Here is a 24,246-nt window from a genome sequence, read left to right as displayed (position 1 = left end):
AAGAAATGTCATTGGTGGAGAAATACTTTTTTCCGTCTTAAAATAATCCTTTGGATTCGAGCTTCTATGATTTTCGTTTTCTATAAACAATTAAAATTCACTTCAAGTATTTTTTAAATCAATAAAATCATTTTGACAGTTTGAGCCATTCATATAAGTAACCCTGGTTTGAAATCTGTTGTACAAAAACATGGTAGCATTGAAGATAGTGGTTATGCCCCTTTGAAGAGGCATTAGCGTTCTCTCTTGTATCAAATTTAACTTGTTACCTTTTTGAAACTTTAAATGCGTTTTTCTCAAAACTATGTTTTTTGAACTAGTGAAAACTATAACTCGAAAACCGCTTAGTAGATTTTAATGAAATTTATACAAGTTTTAGAATACATAATAAACTCGGGCCTGATCGAAGGATTTTTTTTCCAAAAATTTCGATTTTTTAAGACCAATTTTTTCTTAAAAATCTAGAAAAATTTTTGAAAAAACAAAAAGAGCTTCGAGTATTTTCTATCTATAAAACTAATTTTTTTCATCCGATGGATTTTAGATGAGTCTCCAAGGTCGTACAATTGTCACAAAAATCTTTTTTTTGGAACTGGGTATATATATAAAAAACAAAAATTTGACTTTAAGTCAAAACATTTTATAATAATGGCATATTACTACTTTTGTAAAATAACAAGACTTAATAGCAAAAAAAAAATTGCTGAAAATTCTCATTTTTTCGTGCCTCTGACTACCCCTAACCCCTTAATATGTCGCGCTATGAGTTGAGATAAATTCGGTGAATTATACTAGCTGTTTTATTGTTTTGCGTATAGCGAGCGTTACTTTGGAAATCTTTTACAAAAAAAGAGAGCTTTATCATAACGAAAATTGAAATCGCTTCAAAATTCTTTGGAAGGTCATGAAAACATTGATTCAGTGGATATGCTGGAGTGTTCAAGAAAGTGTATGCAGAAGTGTTTTTGACATTGTCCGCGAATTTCGATGAGTAATGAATTAAAATAAATTGACTAAATTAAGCCGCCAAATTCCAAAAGAAGATTAGGTCGGCTTAACGGATAAAGACTAACAAGAAAAAGTTACCAATAATAGAGCGGAGCTGAAATTACGGAGGGATTGTGCCAATTGATTACATAAAACTATATTTATTGCTGCTACACAAAGCTTTAATTACGCAATTAAACGTACAAAAGTAAACAAAAAACTAATTTCACACATTCACACGGACACTCCTAATTTTCGATTCAATTTCATAACAAATTGATTGACACATCGGCTTTTATGCTGCTTCAGTGAATTCATGAATAAATGAATTTATTAAAGAAACATGTATAAATGTTTATCTTAAGATAAAATAATAAAAAGTCTGCATGAATAATTTAACAACAAAAAGCAGAATAAAAAAAGAAAGATGTTACTGCAATAAATCAACATCGATAGAAATGTTTAGTTTGCATTGAGCCCTAATCAATTGGCTGCGCTAAGTTCGCACACTTATAAAAGCTGTTAAAAAGCGCTGCTAACACAAAAATGAAAGCTCCCCCAACAACAAAATGATATGTACCGTAAAACCACTTACCTTCAAATAAATGAAAGCAAATAATACTCGTGCACATGTTCGTACAATAAAAGAATCGGGTTGAATGGCTTTTGAAATTTCCTCCATGCCGACACAATCTTTCGCTTTCTTTCGATTCACTGCGGGTTCACCAAAGTGAACCGAAATTCACATGTGAATACAAATACATAAAAAAATTCAATCACGAGAAGCACGCTGAAGAGCCATTGCGATTTATTTCCTATAACTCCACTTTTTTATAGGTTATTATTCATGGTCTTTGATTTTAAGTGGCTCTATCATATTTACTATTTTTAGTCCAACTAAATGGGAAAAAAAACTTAGACACGCAAGAGATATTTTGCTACGGTCTGCGTTGTCTTTCTCTCTTGACTGATACATAACTGCGATGCTTACTAAATTCAAAGCATTTCTGGGTTTTCTGCAAACTGACATATTTATTTATAAAATTTTCATTAATTTCTTTTAGTTCGTCCATTGACACCATAAAAAAAATTAAATATAGGTTGTGATCAAAATTTGCATGGTAATCGTATGCATAATATGTGAACAAATTTGTATCCCCATTCACCATATTCAAAATTCAAAATCTGTTTTTATTTTTATTGCTAATTAGCTAGACTATAGTTGCCTTATGGAATCGATAGTCTACAAAGAATTAAGGAAGTAAAGATTACGATAGTAACATCACGTTACATTTTTCAAGTTGACATTATACATATGGTTGGTGTTAGTTCGTGACGTCATGAATGTTTTGTTTATAATTATTATGAAAGTTTGACAATTCATTTAGTGTTTGACACAGAACTCTCATACTTATGAAGTTAAGCAGTGGATATTCTTCTAAACTTCTCTTTAGCCCTGAACTTCTGAAAATTATTAAATATAGTTACGCAATTGAGTTATTAATTGTAGGTGATTGGTATGTTGAAAAGAAGCAGGAGCGCCAGACCGAAGGTGACCGCACTTAAACCACTATTACGCTCATTGTGCTTAGTCGTTGTTAACTGCAAATCAAAATAAAAGAGGCAACTAATTTTGTCAAAACCTAATAAATATGGCTATTAATGTATACATTTCAAACTACTAGTTACTAGTGTTTTTTATTTATTACAGCTAACTTCATTCATCTCTCTTTTTTGCCTAATATTTTTTGAAGAAGTTGCCTGATTTTCTTAAATGTGTTGAAAAATTGATTCAAAGAGAACATTTACTTAGTCTTGCCTTACATTCTTTTACACAGAAGAAGTTGTTAATAAGTAAAATGTCAAAACCAACGCAAAAACTTCCAAAGACGCAAAAAATCTTATTCCAAGGACACAACGTGGTCCCCATCCAGCTGTTGTACTGGTTTGGTGCGTGGGTCCGGTAAAGGCGTTACACTTCTTCACTTCTATGGAAAAGTAGTTAAAACGGTAACAAAATTGTACCAGCAGATTGTTTTAAAAGACGTGGTAAAGCAGTTAAGCAATCTTCGGTGAAGAGCATTGGATCTTCCAACAAGATTCTGCTCCAGCACACAAGGAGAAACGGCAGTGGCTTGAAAGCAATATTCCAGGTTTCATAGCCGCAGATAATTGACCGTCTGGAAGTTCAGATTTGAATTTTGAACTACAGTTTTAAGGTAGAGTTAGAGAACATGGCCTGTTGAATACCCTACAAGGGGAAGTCTCAAAAAATATTTTGCTCGAGCGGTGTCTTCAATACTAATAGAAACAGTGCGTGCTGCCAGCTGTGAGTGACTGTATATATGTATGTCTGCATTTCTAATTTAATTAACATCTAGCTTGTCACAATTTGCCGATAGTATTTCAAAGAAAGATGTTAAGTGTTGATTTCATGCTTTCCAAATTTTTTCCCGAGTGATAAAACTGAAATTTAGTTTATCTGCTTAATAAGCGCGAAACCATAAATATTCGTAAAAATATATGTACATGTACTTTTGTTTATATAAATAAAAGAGTTACGCATGTGCACTTTGCCCCATAACTTTATTGCCGGCATTTGAACAGTTTTAGCGCAAAGTTGGCCACAGACAATTTGAAAATAACCATAGAAAAATATGTAGTTCATTGACTCGTGAACGAAGTAGCGGCTTAGTAATTAAATGTCTTTAATGAAAAAAGTGAACGGCACTTTAAAGCGAAAAGTAAGTGAAGTGGAGGGTTGAGGGATGGCAAGCATGATGATGCAAAGAATTGGCGCAAACAGAAGTGAACATGCCTTTATAAAAATATATATGTATGTATGTTTATTAGTGTAAGTACAAACCCAGCTGGAATTTGGTTGCCTTAAATTGTACGCCCTTATGATTATGCTGCTTAGAATTACAACGTCACTTAAGTCTTTACTGTTATTAATTACAAAGTGCTCCATAGTCCTTCATATTTATACCCTGAACAGTGTACATATATGTATTAAATTTTCCACGATGTAATACCCAGAAGGAAACATCGGAGACCCTGTAAACTAAATATCTAAATGGTCTGCGTAACGGTTTAAGTCAATTTAGCAATACCTGTCCGTCTCTCTGTATATACGCGGATTAGTCCTTTAGTTTTTGAGCTCTGAAATTTTGCAAATGTTCTCTTCTGCTGCTCATTTGTAGAAGCCGCCGATATCGGACCCATATAGCATATAGCTGCCATACAAACTGAATGGTCGGAATCGAACTCGTATAAAGAACTTTTAAATTTGTGAAGGTTCGGTGCAACAGCAATTAACGTTTTTTCTTGTTTTTTTTTTTTAAGTTTTTTTAAGTTTGTGAATTGTAATTATGTAAATTATTATTTGAAATATTTAGTATAACCGAAACAGGGTTAAGTTTGCCACGAAATTTGTAACAAACAGAGGGTACCGTCGGATACCCTATAAAAATATATATAAATGATCAGCTGAGCTCAACTAGTCCCGCTGTTTTTGCGATATCGATCTGAAATTTGTCACACATACTGTTCTCCCCAAGAAGTTGCACATTTGTCGGAAGCGCAGATATCAGACTGCTATAGCATATAGCTGCCATACAATCTAAACGATAAAAATCAAGTTCTTGTATGGAAACTATTTTATTTAACAGTATATCTTCACAAGTTTAGCATGGATTATCGCCCAAGGAAACGGTTTAATCTCCGAACAAATTCATTATATCATATAGCTGCCTGTATAAAAACTTTTTAATTTGTAAAGGGTATTCTAGCTTCAGCAACGAAAGTCTTAACGTTATTGCATATACAACAAAACAAATGTGCATTAAACTTTTCCTACTGGCCGCCATGTCATATCTATAAGTACATACATATGTATATACCTATAATAGACACTAATAAGGGTACTTGGCCATATACTTTTATATTGCTTTTCTTTCGTCATCTGCTTCCTTGTGTCATCTGTTTCCAAACAGAATGACGTCATCTTTTGAACGGCAATGTGTGTCACACGACAAGTACTAGTACTTGAATTTTACCATAAGGGAAATCTTACACCCACACATGCATACCTACTCAGTTATTTCTTTTACATATTGTTTGCTAATAAGTTTATGCAATAACTACTGGGGGTGTGCGATTTGACCAAGCAAAAAGTGGATAGCGCCATTTACGATGTTTATTCCAATAAATATGACATGTACTACAAAAATGATGTTTTTATATTGTTATGTAGATATACTTATTATGGGAAAAATTCTAAACCAGCTGACTCATACGGCTAGCCTTAGTGCTCCCAAAATGGACATTTATAATTTAAATTATTCTTATATATCTGTTATGCATGAATATAAGTACTTTTGTAAAAGAGATATACATATGTATATGCATATCTTTTTACCGATCTAAATGCATTATAGTAAATTTGAAAGATATTTTTGTTCCTAAAAGGAAATCCTAGCGGCCACAATTGAATCAGATTGTAATATCTCATATCAAAAAGAATTTTGTAAAACGGGCATGTCCTATCTGCCAAAAAGGTCCCAAAGAGATATTAATTGTTTTCAACCTTTTACCGGTTAGACTTTTTTCCTCTTCTACTAACTCCAGTATAAATAATTAATCTCTAATTATATCCTAAAGGTATTTATTTGAGAGTAATAATACCTAATTGTATGCTAAAGATTTGTATTAGAAGCTAATGCATTTCTAATTGTACCTTATAAAGAGTAATCCGGGTGTATTTTAAATATTTCTCACACAATTTTTTCAGGGTACGTGCTTCACAAACCTATGAGACATGCACGAGCGGGTATAATTTTTCCACACTATATCACCTGGAGATTATTTACCACATATTATTGGCTATATCATTCTACTTTTCATATATGTATGTATTGTATACGTGCCTTCAGGTAGCTTGACACCATTTCGTTGCCACCTTCTGTTTACATTTTACTATTAATTTTCTTTGTATGTAAATCTTTATTTATGGATTGCACATTAATTTCCATTAATTATCCATGCGCACCCCTTTCTATTGACTCGTGGGTGGTCGTGCTTTGCAATTACTCAGTTGCATAAATATGGTTACGGATTAACGCTTTTCAATGCTAATGAGCTGCGTTGATCATCAGCATATTTATTGAGCGAAGAAATAAATCTAAAACGATAAATTATGAAGGTTATGCAAACTACATACCCCTACAATTCTATTTCTACACGGTAGATTGATTCCAAAAAAAATCGTATGCAAAAATAGGTGATTGTTTCCTTATCTTTAAAATTAGTGAAAAACAAGGATTATGTAAAACAGCTATGTTGTTAACAAAAAAAAAATTGATTATTCAATTAAGTGAAACACAGCCCTGAATATCTTCGCAAATTTTGATGGTTTCAGACTATGAATTTATCTTGAATTTTTTTAATGTGATAATGAAAATATGCAAACAGTTATTAGGTAATTAAACGTTCAGATATCTTAACATACAGTCTATAAAGTCCCTTTTATTCAATGAAAATCTCTCTCTGCGTTTCAAAAGTAATTGGCATGTTCTCAGAAACAATAATGTCGCTCAATTCCCAGAAATCGGTATAATCTACCAGTGGAAGTAAATTGGAGTTATAAAAGAAATTATCTTAAAAAAATTCTTATTGAAGTATAACATATTTTTTTATAATTTTTTCTCTGTTTACTTTGATGTATCCTTATTTTTGAAAACAAAACTGATATTATAATTATATCTGCTATTTTGTTTATTAATTTTTGTAATGAAAATGAAAATAAGAATTTAAAAATAAACAAGAGCAAATTTGAGAAAATAATTCATAAAAATGTCTTGTGTTTCTGTTAATTTGTTTAAAGAAAATATTATTTATTTATGAAATATGCAGTAAGAATGTACATAAGTACTAACTCATTTAAAAACAGCTTAGTCTTTCTAGTTCCAAAGAAGGTTATTTCTATCTCATAAATCTTCAAATGATTAGTTGATTGAATGTGATTGATATATGTACATTTGTATATTGATTGATGTACAAGTACATATGTATTTAAGTAAGTTATATTAATAAATAAGGCACTATTAACAAAAAATTTCGAAAATATTGATTAATCATTTTTTTAAAGTAAAGAGACCATATCTTCATTAGAAATTGCAACCGAATTTAAAATTATTCAACTGCTTTTCCATCCGCAGAAAAAAAAAATTAAATTTTTCTCTAGCTTACTGTTTAAAAAGTGACACACAAGCGACAAAACCTTCTGCAAAGAGCTTGTTTTGAGTAGGTTTTTTAAATTTTGTTCCAGTAACCTACATTTTTTAGCAAAACATCACGTGTTTCCTTTCAAATTGTTCCCAAAACGTGAAATTTCGAAATAACCAGCGTTACATGAGCGAAATTTATCCAACGCAACCGCAACGCAGTTCAATTTTTTTCCGAAATGCTCCGGAGTAATTGTTGTCATTGCCGTATTTTTATACTCTTGCAACATGTTGGTATAGAGTACAATAGTTTTGTTCACCTAACTGTTGTTTGTGTCACCTAAAAATAATCCAGTTAGATACATATAGGGTTCTACTTATATATTATATATAAACGATCAGGATGGTGAGACGAGTTGTAATCCTAATGACTGTCTATCCGCCGTCTGTGCAAGCGATAACTTGAGTAAAAATTAAGGTATCTTAATGAAACTGCGTTCACGTATTCCTTGGTAAAAAAGTGAGGATGAGTTCGTAGATACGCATAATCGGGCTACTGCCCCGTCCACAAAACGCCATTAAACGAAAACCTATAAAGTGTCATAACTAAGCACTAAATAAAGATATAAAACTGTAATTTAGTACAGGGGATTGCAGTAGCATGGGCATTTGTGGACTAGAAATTTAAAAAAATTTAATAGTTTTAATGTACATATCTCCTAAACGATTAAACCTACAATAACTAAATTTGCCGAGCACAAATCCTTGAAGAAACTCTACCGACAGTGTGAAAGGTCATAAGGTGGAAAACTTCAAGGGCACTATTCGAGCAAAGTTTTATTCGGATATATTGATTTGTTCTTGATTTGTATACCAGAAAGTGAAAGCATCAAATGTACTTTAAAACTGTGTTATATGGGAAGAAGCCGTGGTTTCCGTTCGTTTTCCCATTTTCGCACTGTAACTTAGAAATATCAGACTAATGTTACCTACTGAAGTTGGTTGAAATCGGTCGAGCAGGTCCCAAGATATGGTGTTTCATATAAAAGTGGGCGGATCCACTCCCAACGTTTAATTTTGACAACGGCTACTATAATGCCTTCTCTTATCATCTCAGGAAGTTATTTGAGAATAGTCGTGACTGTAATCCGATTTTCAAGGTGTAACTCCCATTGGAATATTTTAATATCTATGCAAATGCAAATCTACTCTTCCATTTATAATTCTGTATTTAATGCTTGTTCATACATTTTCAGACTGTGTAAAGAAATGGTTGAAATAAATACGTTCATATTTAGTTATGACCTCACAAATGTAATCCTCTGATCTTGTAGCATAATTTATATATTATTTGAAGCGCTTTATATTATAAATAAAAGTTTTTCCTCCTGACAGTGCCAAGGAATAAATTTATCAAGTTTTATCAAGAAGTACGGGCAGGGACAGACAGACATCCGGAAATTGGTTTGCCTCGTCGTTCTCATCTCTTTGATATACATACATAATCGTGTAATTATCTCGATTAGTTACAAATAACCGTTTATTTTCAACTGATTTATTATTTGTTGCTAGTGTGGTATGGATTGCTGTAATCAATAATCAGTGTATATAAAGAATACCAAAAAAATTATGAGCAAAATCGAAGTCAAGTATAATATCATCGAATATAATTTTTATACAATATCCTATAAAATTGATAATATTAAGTTTTCGATTCGTCATTTCGCAGCTGAATTCGTTCAAGAGAGACTATGTGGATATCTCATGAAAGCAGTATAGCCACTACCTTCAATACTACCAAGTTTTGTTTTGCATATTTTAGATCAGTTTTATTGCTGTGAATGGTTCAAATGACAAATGAAAATACAAACTTTCTTTCCTGTATTTTTAAAACTTAAGACTTTAAATTAATTATAGTAATTTATAGAAAAATAAAAGGACTGGTCACAGCAACGTTTTTAACACGAAACAATTTTTTTCTCCATTAAGAAAGAATCATAACACCATTGCGCATGCGTCAGAACATATCTTAGCGCAGGGTTGAACCACAAATGCTGCCCGTTTGTTTAAGCATCTGGAATAGTTTCTTCGATTTGCTGAAAAGTAACGCTAGTTAGACGGCTTTTACACACAGAATCTTTTGAAACCCAAACCGGTTTATTGTAGGCGAGGGGACGACGAGGAAAGACGAAGGGACCATGCCACTCGTATTCGGGTGGCACGTTTTGTGTTCTTGTTCGCAACAGCTCGCTGCTACCCTTTTCAGCATTCTTTTTCACTTTCAAATTCTTTGAATGGTTGCAAGAGCGCTCGGTTTCAAATGAATTCGATCGCAAATTTGAATTCTGTTATCTATTTTTGTATGTAATATGCAAATATGTGTGCATAGAATAATAGAAATATTTTGAAAAATTGTAAATAAGGAGCAAATTAAGATATAGATTATGGAGTAGAGAAATTATGAATTTTTAGTACTTAAAGATTAGGAAATTCATGTTATAAATTTGGCCTTGAAAATATTAGTAGCGGATATTCAATACATTCTGGTGGATTAGGGAATTTCCGTCTTAAGTATTTCTTTGAAACTATTAAACGGGTAGGTATTATGCATTTTGTTCTACCATATTCATGGTAATTCATTGCAAGCATAATGTGTGACCATCATCTCAACATACAAATTAAATATGCAACACGCACTAAGTGTTGCGCAGTCGAACCGCACAAATATTTACGAAAATTTTGTGAAAAGGAATGCAGAAAAACTAGACTCGAGTTGCTGGACTCTTTTTGACCGTGTGAATGTACAGAGCGACACCAAAAGAGAATTTGCCGAAAACGAGGGTCAAAAGAATCTGTGTGTAAAAGCCGACTTAGAAGACACAGAATACTAAACGATTATACCACTCACTGTTTTGAGCCGTTATGCTAACCACTTTATATATGGTATACTTACTTCCACATACTTTTCATTAGTTTCGTTGTTAGAAATTTCATTATTAAATTGAATTGATAAATTATTTATTAACGAGGACAAGGCGAATGATGATCAACGGAGACTACATCTATATTTGATGAAGAATTCAATATTAGTACCTTTAAGCGTATTTCAGTTGTATGCCTCCGAGCAAAGATCCCCACTAAATAGTTAATAAATAATGATTAATCGTAGCAGCCGCAGCCAAGTATTTAAACTGCACATATACACAGCTTAAATGTTCATATATATTAGCTTAAAAGCTTTAATATAAATCTTGTGCTCTTTTCCATTTCAGTTGTATGACTCATATCTCATCAAGCAAATCATCTTTCTGGAGGGATAAAACAGGTTCTTCGACTGTTTTCTATTCAATGTTAATGCAATATTACGCTACCAAATGAATAAAAGGTATGTGTGTAGAATTAGTTGTTTTTTTTTATTTATTATAAGTATACGTATTTCGGTGAAATTTTCACTGTTGAGATACAAAGTTTTATTATTAATTTGTTAGAAATGTTTAGCATAATTTATGTATTTTAGGAATCCTAAAAAAAATTCAAACCATCTGATATCATAGATAGACAATTCATGTTATGCTGATGTATATAAGAACTATGTATATTCCTACGCTGAATACTAACACACACTTACTTTTCATTCGTATTTGCAATATTTTCATTCTCTTTCATCAGTTGCGCAAGGGTATAAACGTTTTGTTCATCAAACACCTGTTTAGAAGAACTAAAAATAGTCGTGATAAATATCGGATGATCGAAATGATCGGAATGGGTAGCCATTTGTCCTCCGCCTGACTCGGAAATATCTTGAGGGAAGCTTGGAACTATGTTGAGACTGGAAAATATGCGGAAAAAACATAAAAAGCTATAACTGCGTAAAGATAAGTTATTTATGCCCTGAACTATATTTAGTTCGCCATGAAGAAGGAAACGTCAGAAACCCTATAAAGTATTAATATAAATGATCAGCTGAGCCGATTTAGCTATATCCGTCTGCTTGTCCGTCTGTCTGTATATATGCGAGCTAGTTCCTCAGGTTTTGAAATAACAATCTAAAAATTCTCCCCAAGAAGCTGCTCATTTAAAAGAATCGCCAATATCGGACAACTATAGCATATAGCTGCCATACACACTGAACGATCGAAATTAAGTTCGTGTATGGAGACTTTTTTAACTGTCTTTACTTTATTTGTGTGTTTGGGGGGTATTCTAGCTTCGGTGCAGCCGAAGTTAAAGTTTAAGATTCATTCTTACAATAGACATTTTAACATATACTCCAAATGTTTAAAAATAAACAGTTTTACTTTCAGTATACTAGGTTTAGTAACGTCTCTCAAATTCCATTATATCTTGATGGAAGCGTTCCCCTGGTTCTTCTAAATAAGTTCACATTTTGTCTTTAAAATTATCTTAATGATAATGTAACATGTGCATCTTTAGAGACATTCTACAACGGACGATGGAGAAATTCGAAATCATATCAGTGATCAGCTCGTCATAATTGTCAGCCCTGTGGTTTTCAAGGGAACCATCCACTACTGTCTTGAAACTGTTGAGTAACTTCGGGAAAGAGTCACAATCTATTTTTTTTTTTATTTCAGGGCCTACAAAGATTCCAGCTTTTATTTTAGTCTCTGAAAGCTGTGCAAAAAAATTCTTCAAATATTTGAAATCTTCGGACTCACGACTAAGAGCTTTTACAAATTATTTAAAAAGACCCAATTTAATATGCAATGGCGGCATTAATATAGTTTTGGGATCGGCAATCGCCTCCCATTTAATACTGCATTTTCCCACATCCTAATCAGTACTTACCGGCCTAGTAGTGAACAGCATCATTCCCACTATCCTATGGAATGTGCCAATGGAATGGAAGGAAATTTGATCCCATTGTGTAGTAAAACTGCCTTTAGACTTTTTGTTGAGCTATCAATAAAAAGGCACCATTCAGTTGTATAACAAGAAATACCAATTTCTTTTTCATGTCAATGACATTGCTGATATGCTATTGTTTTTATTACACCATTTTATTGACACGTGCATTGTGTATCATAAACAATATAGAAGTATAAACAATATGACTATGGTAATTTAACTAAAATTACCGCGAAAAGTGAGGCATTACTAACAGATGAACAAAATACTATTTAAAATCGGATTAGGTTAATTGTTGCTCGGATTTTAAAATAGAACTGCAACCAAATACGAAATGTCCTATACTGCCAGATAATTTCAGCACTATTATACACGGAAAAAAATAATTAATTGGCAGTATTTTCACACACACAAAATAGTTATTTAAATCATAACTGGCTCGGTAATCGGGCTACAAGTATATTGACAGCAAAAAAAGCCCAAATTAATTTCAATAATAATATTTTTACTATACTATATTAAACAGCTCACTCAAATGTAATTTGATTATACCTTTTTTTTTTGTTGATCTGTGTTATCTGTCAAATTTTCACTTTTTGCGTTGGAAAGGCCAATGAAACTTCAACTGAAAACAGTTGAATTTAGTAATGCCAAAAGAGAGTTTGGTTGATCTGAAGTTGAATTGCTTTAACTTCAAATCAACTGTGGAGTTGAAAACCGTAATTGGGGTATTAATCATATTATATTCATAGACCAAAGTAAACGATTTTTCTTGTTTTTTGTACATTTTTATTACTTAAAAAGCACGATCATACATCAAGTTTAGAAGTAAATATTTCGTTATTGCAATTTTTTTTGAGTATTTAGTGGATCTGTCGCCAGCCAAGTTTGGTGACTAAGGTGGCTATGTGTATATGGTAATGGCCAGCAAAGCTATCATGTTTGGCTAAGTGAGAGCGTTATTACCACCATTAAATAGCAATAAACCCGTCAGTTAAATTAAAGGAGAAACAAAAACAAAATTCCAACAGCGGACTGGATTTGTGCCACACAACTCGATCGCTAATAGTTAAGCGCACTCACTTTGCGATTTGAAATCACGACTTATCGCAGCAGTTGTTGTCGTTAATGTTTGTTGCTAATTTCTTTTAATGTACCTGATATGCAGGTATGTATGTATATGGACATACCGGTTGTAGGTATAAACAGTAGCTATGCACAAATAGTTGTATACTCAAGGCAAACAAACGCAGGTCCTCCGGAAACTGAGTAGCAATTAGAATGGGCTGTACTGGAAAATTTAAATTTCATGTGAAAATCGGTTAAAAATTGTATGCTCAATTTGCTGCAAGCTTTTACTAACTAAATATTTGTGAGTATGTAAATACCAACACATGCACAAACATGTTTATTTGGTTATGGATACTCATTAGGTTAGATACATTTGCGGCATAAATGCGTGCACTGCGCAGTGGCATAACTGTGGGGCAGACGCGTAGCGCAAAAGTTGCACATAGTTGTTTTTGTCATGCAAACAAATTGCAGTTTGTTCATAAAAGTAATATTAGCGTGTTTACTTCATAAAACTGTGAAAATTTTAGTTGACAATAAAAATGCGCTAAGATAAATTTGCCTTATGGGAAGGTTTATAAAAGAAAGCTAGGTTTACTGCTCGAGTTTTCATGTGAAAATTTATTTTGTAAAGGTGTTAACACATTTTTCTAAGGCGCTTAAATCCGTTCGGAGGCGCTCCATAGTCCATTATATGAATGTCGAACACTCTGTAGTCTCGACGCATGTTCCAAAAACTTAGACTGTGTTCACACGAGAAACATTTTGTCGATCATTATCGGCTAATTCTCTTTGAAAGTCATCTTTGCGTTCACGCAAGTCCGATAATTTAAGTCGGACAATTTTCTGTATCCCTTTCATGTTACATTACATTCTCAAATTCTTGTAAGCTCACGTATGCGGTTCACAAATATATTTTTGAATTTTGATTGATTACTGATTTGATTTTTGATTATCAATTTTTTTTAAGTTATTGCATAGCTTCTATCGCGGGCTTTGAGCACGGCGACCTAGCACGATCACAAAGTATCCGCAAAATGTTAGCATACTTGTAGGCGTATTTCCGCATATCTCAAGCGGAACAAATCAATTGAAAAGCAGTTTTTTATTAATAAAAAAAGGTATTTAATTAATAAAAAATAAATTATTCAATATTCGGCGTCATAATATTAGTAACATTATTATTATTTTGGTAAATAACTAGTCCATCTTTTGGAACAGTATCTCGTTTGACTTGAACAATACAATTGAAACTAGGTATTTCAACCGAAATATCAATGGTAATAAATTTCCACTTATCTTGGCTGGCGATTTCAACATCAACTTTGCTGATAATGTATCAGAGCGGTTGACAACTTTTCTTTTGGAAAAATTGAAATTGAAAATGAAAAGTTATTAACAAGAATCCACAACAAAATATGGGACAACCATTGACAAGGTATTTTATAGATATTTAGAGAAATCAATTCTCAAACTTACGTTTCTTATTTCAGTAAACATATATATATATATGGTTCATAGTTCTATAGTTTCAATGATAAAAGCTCCTGAATAACCTACATGCATTGTAAGATAATACAAATAATTTAAACAATATTAACTTCTCATTTATTCAATAAAAAAAAGCAAAAAACTTGTTTTCTTATCGAACACCACGCTCAAAAAGTGTAACTTGAATTAATATCAAAGAAAAACAAGTAAGGAAGGGCTAAGTTTGGATGTAACCGAACATTTTATACTCTCGCAAAGTCAAATAGTATACTCGTTTGAGATTTCTTTGTGGATTGGCTGATATTTTCGGTAGAAGGTCAACTATAGGCACTGGGGTCACATATTTAGTACTTAGGGGCTTGAACAGTTTTGGTTCGATTTAGACAATTTTTGGTCACAAGGTGGCATACTTTAAGCGTATTATTAACGGAAAGTTTTACCCCGATATAATCATTGTTGCTTAATATGCATAGTGAAAAGTGAAAGATTCAGATGGAATTGAAAATGGTGTTACATGGGAAGTAAGCGTGGTTGTAGTCCGATTTCGCCCATTTTCGCACTATAACATAGAAATATGAAAATAACGTTATGTTACGAATTCTGTTGAAATTAGTTAAGCAGATCTCAAGATATGGGTTTTTACCTAAAAGTGGGCTGTGCCACGCCCACTGTCTAATTTTGAACGCGGTTCCTATAAAGTCATCTCATACCATCCCAGAGATAAAATTTAATGTCTCTGGCGTGTTTCGTGCTTGATTAATCGCGCTTTTAGTAGTTTTTAACAGTACCGTTATATGGGGAGTGGGCTTAGTTGCCACCCGATTTCAACTATTTTCACACCGTCAATAGAAGTGCTAATTATTATATAATTATTATTATAGCATTAGCGGTTTAGTAGATATGCACATTAAACCTATTAGAGGCGGGACCACGCCCTTTTTTTAATTTTAACTGCAAATGCCCCTCCCTAATGTGATCCTGTGTACCAAATAACAGTCTTGTATCTTATTGCGAAGCTTAGTTATGGCTATTTATTTGTTTTTGATTAATGGCGTTTTGTGGGCGTGGCAGTGGTCCGATTACGCCCATCTGCAATACCAACCGTCTCACGGTACCAAGAAACATGTCTACCAAGTTTCATAAACATATCTCAATTTTTACTCAAGTTACAGCTGGCACGGACGGACAGACGGACGGACGGACAGACGGACAGTCACCCGGATTTCAACTCGTCTCTACATCCTGATCATTTATATATATATAACTCTATATCTAACTCAATTAGTTTTAGGTAATACAAACAACCGTTAGGTGAACAAAACTATTATACTCTGTAGCAACTGGTTGCTAGAGTATAAAAAATACTGCATAAAAAATAAATAAACAATTATAATTTCATAAGTTGATAAAAAAAAAATGTTATGCAATAGCTTTACCACCGCATTCCCCGAGTGCCACACGTACTTTTTTGTTTTTTTTTTATCCGAAATAACCGCCACTCCTTTCAAAATAAAATTATCTTCTGCATTTTGCTCAATTCGATAAAAGATAAATGAGATGGTGATGAGTTAAATTCCCCCATTCAATTATGAAATCAGCTAAGTGAACGCTAAAACGCGCTTTAATATACATACATACATAAACAATAACAAGGCTTCCCATAGTCTCTTTTTGGCGTTAAGTAATGAGTTTAACATATTTTAATTTCACTTTCGCACTTCTTTCAACTGTAAATGTCAAAAAGTACATCAGCATCTTTATAAGTTTGCTCTCGTATGCACGTTTATAAACAGATATTTTCCAATTTCTTTCTCGTTACTATACGAGTACATACGTGTATGTACTATGTATGTAGGTTCTTTCCTTGACTATGCTCTTGTACCCTGACATTGCAAGAGCACCCAGGCATATGTTACACGCACCCGAACACACCCAGATTGCATATCTGACAAAAGTAAAATTTTCTTTGAACATTTATCGCATTTCGCCAACATCTGCGACGCGTTGGCCTTACTACTCAAATATATGAAAAGAGTTTTACATACACATTTTCTATATATTCAATTATACCATATGTATGTATGGATATGTACATATATTGTGTACAGGCGTTGAGGCCTACGCACGAAGTGCACACTAGTGACTGTAAGGGCATATGCACTCGTGCAATCCAAAATATTTATCTAAAAGTAAGCATACCAACATATACATATACATATGTATAAAAAGTGTATGTATGTAAACAAATGCTTATATAATATATTAAATGTGAATTGTATTTTTTTTGGACTTTTCACTTTTTTGTGGTCAAATTTGTTTGTTGTCTTTTCGACTCTCGGTCTTGTCAGCTTTTACTGAAAGTAAGATATTACAAGTAAGAGTGCCTGTAGGAAAATCATGTCACTAATAGCTAATAAATGGGATATTTATTAAAAGAAGAATCAATATGTAAAAGTTCTGTTCTAAAAAGTCAAAATTTGTTTATTTGAAGAATAATTTCAAGGCTATATTTATACCCTGAACAGGGTATATTTAGTTTGCCACGAAGTTTGTAACCCCTAGAAGGAAACGTCGGAATGATATATGTATAAATGATTAAAATGACGAGCTGAGTCGATTTAGCCAAGCCTGTCTGTCTGTATATATGCGAACTAGTCCCTAGTTTTTTGTGAGGTATCGATCTGAAATTTTGCACCTGTACTTTTGTCACTACGAAGCTGCTGATTAAAAATGCTTATTTGGAAATGTTTTTAGTTTGAGGAGATATTGTTTTTTTGGCATGGGTTAATGTGCAAGGCAGCAGTGCAATCTCACTATAGCATATACCGCCGCCGCTGTCATACAAGCTAAACGATCAAAACTAAGTTTTTGGAAGGTACTTTTGTATTTGTGAAGGGTATTAAAGCTTCGGTGCAACCGAAGTTAATGTTTTTCCTGTTTCATCTCCCTAATACACTTTTCGTTAATCAATTACATGCATTCACAAAACCCAGTAATTGACATCCTTGTTTTGGCTACCATTACATATTTACACTTTAACTAGAGATATGAGTGAAAGAGGTCACACTCCAGCCATTATAAATCCTTATATACATATATTATATAATATTATTATAATTGAAACAATTAAAAGTTCGCTCAATCCCTTACAACTAACTACAAGGCTCTTCGTAAAATTGTTAATATTAGCCGCTTTGATAACGTCACTTTAGCTTTTAGCAGTTTTTAACCAATTATTGTAAACAAACTTGACTAGAACTTCAATATTCATAATAATTAGAGTTCAAAAAATATTGATTTTTATAAATTCATTCAAACTTAGTTGCTCTAGATTTTAATGAATTCCTGCTGACCACATTGTGCTTTAAAGATGCTATAAATATACACATAAACCGTTTTATGGACACCATGCATCGTTTGGCAAACGCATCGGTTCACTTGACAATCGGTGGGCGCATCAACCAAAAATAAACTCATTTACAATAATTTTTATGTGATACCTGTAAAACTTGGCACATCAAAGCGCTGTAATGAAGTAATGCAATACTCACACAGCTCGGGAAATTAAGTGCTCGTCTCTTTATGAGAATAAACATCAATGCATGAATTTTGGATAGCACCGACGTTCCGCCCGTCCATACTTACCGACCGTTTTAAACAAAATTTGGCAAAAGTTATGCCCATAGTGATAACGCAGCAATTGGATGTTCTCTTTTGTTTCCATTTCACTAATGTTGCCAATGCTCAATTTGTATACATGATTTTGCACACATTTAGTATTTTAGTTATAATTTTTCATAATGTAAGAGCTCAAAACCAAATCAATTTTTAAAAATAGTCTACTGAGATATTTATAAATCATTGTATTCGACTATGATTTTGATTTAGTTTAAGAATATTTCAAATCTATTCTTATTTATTTATGAATTACTACAAAATATCGCGAGTGACAACTATGCGTTTCAAGAGTGCAATTAGCTTACTCGTTTCTACGGGAAAAATCAAACTTTCGCGGATATCCTACCGTACGGTCTGTAAAAGCGGACGGTAGAAGCGGTGGTGAGTGTTCATTTACATTGCGCTCTCATAAGATAGGTCGTATCAGCTGATTCGGTCTACGGTTTTGCGTCGGTGACTGTTTATAGCATTATATTAAGAAATTTAGCCATTAAATACGAACTGCGTTAAGAACTATTGTTTTTGCCGAGTATATTCCGTCCCAGTATCGATTTGCGCATTTCACGCATGACATCATCACCATAACTGAGCGGTCCATCATTATCATTATAATCACTGCCTAGACGGATGGATGCGCAAATGAGCGCACCAACTGACTAACTGACTGACAGACAGGCTGAGTGATGGACAACTACATACATACATATATGTCTAAAGTTGTTGCTTTAAAAATATTATTCCCACTTCGCACAAACTATTCAACTTAAATACTAATTGTGCAAAGGCAATGTGTATCTAAAGCGATTTTATAAGCCTGTACGCGAAATGTGACTTAAAATAACTACGAAAACATGTGTAAATGTGCCTGCACATTTGTCCTACTACACCTATAAAGCCAAGGCTCGTCTGCGTTTAAGAGCGTAATTGCATCCAAAGCACGTAGGGAATTTAAATTAAAAAACTTTTTCAGACAATTTACAATGGCGCACATGTCTTGCTTGAGTCTTACAGCGACACCCACGTCGCGAGGTCTGCAAGTCAGCCTTAAACACTTCGCGTTACGTAAACTTCTTCGGCGCCAGCAAATTGATGCATACATCTTAGTGCTCTCAGGCGTCTAAAGGTTACATAATGCCGAAAATTTGTATGAATGATTGTGTGCGTTTCACAACTTTGCGATTTATACTAGAGATGAATGGTTAATTACTACGAAATAGATTTGAATCTAAATTACCTGTTCGCTGATCACAAAAAAAAGGGGAAAATTAGAATACAAAAACTTGTTTTGCAATATCACTGTCCACATTTATATAATTATTACATAATTTGTTTTATGTTACAGTACATTAACCTTCGATTAGTTATGTCTACCGCACATTTCAACAATATGAGCAAGAAGCGAACTAACTATAATATATGTACATATATCCCTTAAACTAATGAAATTCAATTAAATTTATTGTATTTAATTTTTTCTGTATTATGAAATTAAATATAACCCGTTTTAAGAGTACATTTTGGGTACAATTTTCAAAGCGGCAGTGGTATTCCGAATAAGCATTGGGAAGGTGAGCAGTGCGTTTAAAGATAACGTTTATTCGGTAATTTTTTATCGATATTTTTAATTTGTCACGGCGTGTCGCGAAATATGAAAAATCAGAAGAAGCAAAGCCCCAAATGGAAGTGGTCCTAAATGGAGAAACTGGAAACGTAGATGACAAACCGTAAAAAGGAATCACGTGCGATCTAAAAGTGTGGACGAAGCTTGTTTTCTCCTTTTTAAGAAGAAACCACTGCTCAGTCTAAGAGATGCTAAAAAAACTTTGTTTAAAAAGGGATTAGAGACAGATTTCAGCGATCTGACATCAAACGTGGCAGTACTGTAATCAAATCCCCAATCTAACATTTACAGATGAGTGAAGTGTTGTATCGTCCAACCCCTTGATACGTGTTTTGCTAAGAAGAGGACAAACATTTTTTCAAAGGAGTTTAAGCAACCCCAAAAGGTGCATGTTTATGGATGCTTCTCTGCTCATGAATTTGGCGTTTTGAGGTGCTTCACAGAAAACCTAAACGCCGTTAAAATGATAAAATTGTATGAAAGGGAACAGTAGCAGAAGTCAGTTGAAATCTTTTACGGCAAAAATAAACATGAATAGATACTACAAGAAGATCATATTGTTTCTTTAGTTTGGAAATCACAGTCACCAGACCCCAATCCAATAGAGAAGGTTTGTGCTCTAATAAAAGCCAAAATATCAAGAAAACAATTAACATTTCATTTGGCTGCTTCGACAGCCCTGGAGGTCGCTTCCTGTGCGGAAAGTTTAGTTGCAAGTTGACATCAAAAATGTCAGGCTATAATAAACCACGCGGGAGACCGGAACAAGTATTGAAAAAATGTCAGCTAACCCTAAACAATATTTTTTCTATATATACAACACTTTTCTCATAACGCTACCTACACTTTGGAAAACGGAACGGCCTATTTTTGAATGCACTGTAAATAGCAGTAAATTTCACATTGTTTTCTTTCCTTTATCTAATTCAAAAACGAAATTTCAATCGAGTTGCTCAAAAATTTACATTATAACTATTTAAAATAAAATAAAAACATGTCACGGTTGGTTTCCTGATCGCTCGAGCGTTTTTATGTTCGTAACTCTTTTATTTATTTCGGAGCTGAATGACGGCAAATATATTTTCTCTTATTAGCAGCATAAAAATAGTACAATGTTATGACGGTTAATTTGATTACCACAAAGGGGATGTCATGACTTATGGTACATAAATATACATATACATAAATAAACATGACTACGAGTGGTATAAAAAAGTGTTAAAAAGGGTATGTATATTCTTATTTATATACACGATATATAAGTATATAAATATACATATTTGGTAGATATACATACGCATTTACCCAATCTAAATATGTATGTAGGTGTAAGTTGTTGAAAATTTAATCGGATTATATGAAATTTTTGAGCTTATTATTAGATTGGTTTAGCTTTGTGTCAGCGTCAAAGTCGATTTAATGATAGTTTGTGATTGGCAGTGAAGCAGATGCACTTCAAATAAAAGAAAAACCAAAGAATTTTTAAATGAAAGACATTATTGTGTCTGAGGAGCCTTTACATTTTACTTATAAATCAATAAACATGTCAATAAATAAAAAATGTCCGTGTCACGCTGTTTGTCCGGGGTAAATTCCTAAACAACTTATTATAGCCACAGCAACGCGCGGCCAGATCTTCTGGTATATACATATTTTATCTATACTTATTATTATAATGAGGAAAGATTTGATTGTTTGTTTGTTTGAATTGAATAGGCGCCGAAACTACTTGACGGATTTGAAAAATTCTTTCACCGTTGGGAAGCTACACTAACTCCAATGAATATAGGCTATATTATATTAACAAAAGAGCTAGGGATCTTTACTAAAACGCCAATAATGTAAACCAAGTTGTAAAAATTACCTTAAAAAATTCCTTAATAGCGTGTGCTAAGAATACTATTGATTATAGAACAAAATAATGTACTAAGACTTTGCAAAACAGTGAACAAGTATGGAAGAAAACAACTTGTATTAACAAGTACGGAAAGGCTAAGTTCGGATGTAACCGAACATTTTATACTCTTGCAACTGGAAGAACGTTATAGTAAAAAGTGTTGCGAAAGAATTAAGTATCCATTATTCGACGGAATTATGAATAAATTACAATCAAATTTGGTATTTTCTTGACTTACATTGAATATCATTAATTTAGCTTTAATTTTATTGCTATATTTGAGCAAATGAGATGTATGAATGTGATATTAACTCGACCGAAGAGACTAAATGTAACATATTGGAAAATGTCAACCACAAAGGATCGGAATTAATTATGTTAGGGATATGAGATTTAGACCAAAGTATAGACCAATTCCATCCTAATTCAAGGATTAACCACATAATTGAGGTTTGAGAAAACTTGTCTTTATAATTTCAATAAAATTATATACACATTTTGACCAACCTGAACTGTTTACGGACGGAAATAATTTTATTTAACCTAACCGCACAAAAAATAGTTCAGCGGTGGTAAATTGCACGATCTTGAAGGCCACCCATAGGCCCTCGCCAAAAGTTTCCTTCAATAAAATGATTATTTCGTTGACTATATTGCCATCTTGTTGGAACCAAAGGTCATCCACGTCAACATCCTCTAATGTAGGCACGAAAAAGTCATTGACTGTAATATTATGGCCGGCTTAATTTTTGAAGAAATATATAAAAAAGGTGACTTTTTGAGTATAACGGCGTCTCAACAATGGCTTGTAGATTATCATCACTCTGAACTGATTTTTCTTCTTGCACGAATTAGATTTTGTAAGGCTGCAAACATAGATTCTTCCGCAAAATCTTCTATAAAGTGGATGGGCAGAGCTCCAATTGTTGCGCACGATGGCGGATGGTATTCGGGTATTTTTCGATACTCTGCTCCACTGGAGCAATAGCGTCTTCGATGCATACTGTATGGCTGACTGATATACAGGGTTTTCCAATAAGTTTTACAAAAAAAAACTACTAATTGTTAAGGATATCCAAATGTTTTTTATTTAATGTAAATTACAATCGATGAACCCAATTTTCGAGTACTTTTTCCACTAATCAAGTCGTATGTCATTAATAGCTCGTTCAATATAGACTTCTAAAGCTTGAAGAGAGTCTGATTTATTGAAAATTACTTCAAAAAAGGCCACAAGAAGTAGTCCAATGTCGTTAAATCACAACTTATTTGAGGCCATTCAATGTCACGATTTCTTGAAATTATCGAATCTCCAAACTTTTTTCGCAATAATTAGTTGCACGTGCGGTGTGGCTCGTAGACCAGTCTTGTTGGAACCAGATTTTGTCAAGATCAACTTCTTCCAATTACGGCCATGAAAAGTTGGTTATCATCGATCTATATATATTATATGAATAATTTGTAGATTCTCTTCGCATCAGAATCGACAGTTTTGTTTATATACCACACCACTCACCACAACCATAACGATCATAAAATGGCAAAAGTGCCCGAAAAATCGCAATTGAAGAACGATTATTTTGGTAATAAAATTGAACAGTTTGTAAACGTTGTTCTTGCGTATATCTTTCCATGATGTAATTGTAAACATTACTAAATACAGTGAAAAAAAATTACTGATCATGACAGATTAGAAATGGCTAAAACGACACTTAGAAATCATGTCATCCCTATTGGAAACCCCAATATTTAATAGGCCAATTTGTTCATTGTTTAATTAAGAAAGGCTCAACCTTTCCTTGGTGTTCTACTCCAGGTACTTATAGACATACTGATGAATTCTAATACACTAAAAAAAATTCATTCCATTCACAAGTGAACTTTGTGGTGCAAGTATGTAGCACGAAGTGCAAAAAAAAAAAATTACATAACCCGAGCGATGCTGAAAAACTGAAAATTCAATGTTGCAAGTAAAATTCTGTTGCAATTTAGACTTAGTACAGCTCGTTTTTTATTCATATGTTAGCTTTTTACGCTTTCAAAATCAACTGGCGCATAAAATGCTCGTACACATTTCCGTTTTTTCCATATAAGTTATAATTAGTTTGATTTATTTACTAAATTTTTCAATTACTTTTCGGTTTCGTTTTTAGCACAACAATTATAGCAGTTATCAGAGCATTTTAGAAATTAATTTCGGTGAATGATATCAAATTCATTTTTTTGCACGTACATATGTATGTATGTATATTTTTGGTTTGTTTGCTAATTTTTCATGTTTATAATTTATGTTATTTAATTGGTGATTTCGGCTAACACGAATAAGTGGGAACTGGCTAGAAAAGAAATCGAACAAACGAATATTTGCCTCAACAAATATATACGACTTTGCCTTTCCAGAAAAATAT

The 24,246-nt window shown here is 33.1% G+C and overlaps 1 protein-coding gene across 2 annotated transcripts in view; it reads left to right on the top strand.

The window, feature by feature from the left end:
• LOC106618487 (uncharacterized) overlaps positions 1-24,246 on the top strand; it is an 86,403-nt gene that overhangs the window by 22,518 nt on the left and 39,639 nt on the right. For both annotated transcript variants that reach the window (XR_001330755.3, XM_014236270.3), the window contains exon 2: positions 10,484-10,596. The gene's annotated coding sequence lies outside the window, so the exon portion shown is untranslated. The remainder of the gene's footprint in view (positions 1-10,483; positions 10,597-24,246) is intronic.

This window comes from Bactrocera oleae, chromosome 6 (assembly GCF_042242935.1).
Source record: "Bactrocera oleae isolate idBacOlea1 chromosome 6, idBacOlea1, whole genome shotgun sequence".
NCBI classification, from domain to species: Eukaryota; Metazoa; Arthropoda; class Insecta; order Diptera; family Tephritidae; genus Bactrocera; species Bactrocera oleae.
This window is presented reverse-complemented; position numbering and strand designations above follow the sequence as displayed.